Raw genomic sequence first — 5,729 nt, 5'->3', positions numbered from 1 at the left:
TATATATGTTGCATTTAACTATAAATAGACTTGGAAAGACGATGTTAAATATTTTAATAAAATAACCAACCATGGTTAGAGAATTATAAATTTTAATTTACGCTTAATTATTTAATTTTAGATAATTCCTATATTATTGCTAATGTTAGGAGGACAGATACCCTCTATCGTGGTATTATGGCATTAATAATTTTCGATTACAAAATTATAAATTATTGTCTTTACACTTTTTAAGAAGTCACCATATCTTAAATCTTCTAAGTGGGAGTGGTATAATTCGTGAAGATAGAATTTTATTATATTATGACAGTATTGTATATTATCTTACTACTAATATATTAGAAACAATATTACTCTATCTATATAGTATTTATTAATTATTACACTATTGCTGCGTTTTTTGGAGTTGAAATCCATTAATAAAAATAATTATTTGAAGACTACCAATCGTTAATGAGTTTGTTATAACTTGCAAGGTAACGTAAAATTCAACTCTCTCTTTTTTCCTAGGTACCTGGAGCACAGGTTACGCAATAATGGATTATTATGTATAATTTAAGATTATAATGAGTTGTTTTCAACAGATATCAATGAGATTTGATCATTTGTTGGGCCGAAAAGGGTTAAATAATCTTAGGAAGTTCAATACTTTTTAAGGAATGACTTAGTTTAAATAAAGAATGAGATTTTACACACACAACGCCCATAAAATAAGAATAACTAAAGACATGTGCGATGATACTGAACAAAGAATAATGGACGGGAAAACTATAATTTATTCAGTGCACCAAGTATACATAAATTATATGGTATATAAATTTTAATAATTTCTTTAAATAATGAATATGAATATTAAAACGTAATATATTTATAATATTTTATCCAAAATAAGTAGAGGTAGATCTAAAGTATAGCAAAAGAGAAAAGTAAAACAAACAGGTAAAAAGGTCTAGACTTTTCCCTAGAGCCTAGGGCAAAGGACCCATAAAAAGGCATCGCCGATGGTGAGAGTCAAGTGTTTGATGTTGCTAAACAAGCTTAGACACCTTTATACGAAAGTTTAAGATGCAGGTATAAATAATATAATGCCATGAGAAAAAAAGGTTAAGAAATGAAAAATGCAAGTTGAAGTGCTAATAACATTTTTCATTTCTTAACCTTTTTTTCTCATGGCATTATATTATCTATACCTGCATCTTAAACTTTCGTAAAAGAGTGTCCAATCTTGTTTGGCTACATCAAACACTTCTTTCGGCATCGGCATGCCTTTTATTTTTCTCTTTTGTTACACTTTAGACCTTCATTTGCTTATTTTCAATCAAATATTATAAATATATTACTTTTTAATATTCATATTCATTACTTATATTTAGAAGTTTAAGAAATGAAAAATGCAAGTTGAAGTGCTAATGGTCTGATTTGCCAGTCATAAAACCTAGTGGCCTCCATGCCGCCACTATTGTCGTCCCAGAATATTTCAGTGAGAGTAATACTTAACTCATATTTAAGACCATTTCACTTTTATTTTTCTATCTATTCTTCAATCGGCTTTACAAGATTTTAAGGCTCACCTTTCCTTTTTGACACGCACCTACATACATACTGAAATACACACTTTCCATTTTATAATGACAAAAGGTGTGTTTCCATAATACGCAGATTTGAAATTTTCCACGATCGCAATGCTTTCCCTCACTATATACGTATTTCATTACAAAATTAAAATAAAGGTAAAAAAAATGCTGATATGTAACTTCCAATTTTAGAATATTTATACATAAAAGGTTAAATAACTAACATATAACCAACTTTAAGACTTCCATAAAATTTGACAAAAACATGACTATCATGACCATAGGTTTTGGAATATAAAAGTTAAAAGTGGCTGTGTACTTCCAAAGTGAACCCTCGACTTTTTTTATTTTTGAAATTAAGATTCCTATAGAACAAACAAGATCCCAGGAATCTGACGGTATAGATATTTTTTTTTAAGACGGTTATTCCAAGTCGAAAAAACACATCTGTCCAAATGACTGATTATGATGAAAATGTTTAAACCACGTTGCCTTTATTTAATGAGTACAGTGTTATCAATGGACTCCTACTTACTCAGTCGATTTTAACTCAATCTGGAGGGGAGTGAAACATTAAAATGGTAAGAAAGTTATTTATAAAGAAAGATTGTTGAGTTATTTATAAAGAAAGATTGGTGAGTTAATGATATCCAAAATCCATAGTGCAAAATCAACATAAATCCCGAAAAGATCGACGAAAACGTTAAGAACAGGGAATTCCATATAAATATGGAGTTACAATGCTCCTACTTCTTGAATTGTTTTAACATGAAGATATTGTCTTCATTGGAGTATTATTTTTATTTTTTCTCGCCCTTAAGGGAAATGAACAACATCAATTAAAATAAACATATTTTTTATAATAGAAAAAAAAATTAAAATAATTATTATAAATAAAAATATAATAAATACGTTTTGCCATTTATTTTTACAACATATTATCTGTATTACTTTTAAATGTATAACAAGCGATAAATAATAAATATGTAATAGAACATTATTTCGCTATAGTATGTTCGTTTATTTCGGTAAAAATAAGTATATAAATAAAGTAAGTATATAAATAATATAAGTATATATATAAATTATTTATAAGTAAAAGAGAAAAGTGTACGCAAAGTTGTTTTTCGAATGTGCGCAATCAAAGATAAAATTAGTAATACAGGCTGGTATAAGTAAAGAAATTAAAATATAATTTATTCTTCACCTACAAAAATTTATGATTGAAATTATTACATAGCAACTGGAATGCTAAGAATACAATGGACCATGACATTGTAATATATTGTTATTTTTGTGAATCAAATTTACTTGTAAATTCCCTTTAATAATTCATGCAATTAAAATTGCATTGCCGCTCTGGCAAAATGGATGATGGGACAAGACCTCGAGGTGCTCCCTTATCAATAAATAGAAGGAGCATCTCCTTCAGCCTCAATTTCAAATTTCGTCTTCAGCCATGATACCTGTGATCTTGTTCTTCGGCGTTAGTGGAGTCCTTTCTGCCCTACCTGAGTTGATTTTATTGATAGTACCTAGTCGCCAACATTGTAGATTATAGCGAAAATAGTTTATTGTATTTTTTAGGTGTTCCAACGTTTCAGCCTAGACATTTTTGAAATATAAACAATTTTGAAAGAGTAATAAAAGAAATAGGATTACTTATTATATCTTTTTTTAAATAAATGAAAAATTAATAGCTAATTAAAGATTAGAAACTAAAAGAGTTAAGAAAATTATTGATACAAATAGATAAATGAAACGAAAAAATTAGTAATTAAGTTTTTTCACTTCCGATTAGGTATTTTCATGGCATTCATGTTACTTAATTTATTCTTAATCACACACTTAAAAAAAAAATTGAAACAGATATACAAGATTTATGCTCGCTTCTTGTATATCTGTTTCAATTTTTTTTTAAGTGTGTGATTAAGAATAAATTAAGTAACATGAATGCCATGAAAATACCTAATCGGAAGTGAAAAAACTTAATTACTAATTTTGTCGTTTCATTTATCTATTTGTATCAATAATTTTCTTAACTCTTTTAGTTTCTAATCTTTAATTAGCTATTAATTTTTCATTTATTTAAAAAAAGATATAATAAGTAATCCTATTTCTTTTATTACTCTTTCAAAATTGTTTATATTTCAAAAATGTCTAGGCTGAAACGTTGGAACACTTAAAAAATACTGGAAATGAACAATCTGACTTTTTTTTGTATAGCAAAGACTCTGGTTTTATCTTCTACAATCGTACAATTTTTCCTTACTTAATTTATAATTTTAAATTGATAAATTTGATAAAAACCAATGTATTGATTAACATATGAAGAGTTGAATTCAACCTATAAATAAAAAAGAACAGATAAACACAAGTGACAATTTTTTCGGAATAGAATTAACTAGTGGTTTCAGATAACTATGAAAACGTCTCTACAGAAAGCTTGATATAGAAAACGTTCAGTCAATGAAAATTATTTTCATCTTGGAATCTCACTCCGCTTTTAGCCTTTCATTCTTTCCTTTAACTTATTTTTTTTTTACATTATTATATATAATATATCACCTATGAATATTATTTTAGAAATAAATCAATTTGTTTGATCAATACAAATATTATTAATTATTAATCAATCATTTTCAAATATGTCTATATTTTTTTTTGTTACTGGTATATTCACAATTGAAAATCGAAGGGAAAGGACATGCTAAATGAAATTTTAAGGGAAACTTAAAAAAGAGGATTTGGTTTGGAAGAATATTTTTAACACTCCTTTCTGCATAGTGCCTTACATATTTTCTATTAAATTTATGATTGAGATAGTTTTAACAAGTTCAAAAATCAAATTCCAGCCTTCATAATAGAAATATAAAATTACTTAATACAATTACAACAAATAGAATAATACAATTACAATTAATTATTTATCAACAAGGAGCTCTTTAATTATGTACAAAGTTTAAGTTTTTACTCAGAGTAGTTTACCTTTTCATGTATTTTTCCATATATGTTGGGAGAATTCAGCAAGTTTAATTTTATTCAAACAAGGTTAAGTATGTTTTCCATTGATTGCATAAATTAAACAATAAATTGGATTATTGCATTATTTGAGTATTTTATACAAATTTCGGGCATTTTACTCCACAAAACTCCGATCCCTTGGGATTTATTTGTGAATATTCTAGCATTTATGGAAATAGAAAAGGTCTGCTCATTCTTCAAACAATTATTCCAAATTATAATTTTACTTTAAGAGATGTAAATATATGCGTGTTTTTGTCTTCAATAAATTCATTAAAAAAGAAAGATTTTGCCTATAATTTTCTTCTACTAAACAAATATTTTAGATCTTTCATAAATCCATTGTTTTGTACTACTCTTCGTGCAAAACTGGATATTTTATAAAATGTTATGATATTATACTTTAAATATCACAAAAAACGTATATGACTCATATAATTATTATTTTGTACTATTATTTTAATTTTTTGTGTTACTTGCGTATTATCGAATTATCTTACATTAATTAGAACAGACTTTATATTGTTAGTTTTGCACATGAACCTATATATTTGCTATCATATAGTTTGGCCAGACCTTTTATAATAACAACTAATTGATAGTTTAGAGTTTGTGGGGATATTACTCTATTTTATTTATTTTTTAGTAACCCAGTTAGACTAGTCTGTAAGCGATTGTGTCCGGTCTTTAGCTTGGTAAGTTGCAACATATAAAATAGTTTTATAAAAATGACATAACTTTTCTCCTATTTATATTAAAACTAGTAAATATGTAGTATAGTAACTCTAATGTTAGAAATACTAATTTTCCAATTTCAGCGGAAGGTTGGGGTGTTTGCAAAGTGAACTCAGCAGACCACGGTGAATGCCTCAAGTCAGAGATCAATAATGCAATAAAATCCTTAAAGCACGGTAAGTTAAGCTTAAGATTATATTAATTAAATTATTTAATGTTAATATGCTTAGTCTGCTCTACCCCTCACACGTGGGGGATAGAGTGGGCTCAGGGATCCTCAGGTCGATTCTGTAAATATTGTATATATTATTTTACTATTATGTTATTTTATTTATTTATTTTTCATACAGATAGTCTGATTATGTTCACTTATCTATTCTTTTGTTTGTATATATT

The sequence above is a fragment of the Halyomorpha halys genome, unplaced genomic scaffold (assembly GCF_000696795.3).
Source record: "Halyomorpha halys isolate HHAL.00 unplaced genomic scaffold, Hhal_1.1 Scaffold441.1, whole genome shotgun sequence".
NCBI lineage: Eukaryota > Metazoa > Arthropoda > Insecta > Hemiptera > Pentatomidae > Halyomorpha > Halyomorpha halys.
Note: the sequence above shows the minus strand (reverse complement) of the source record.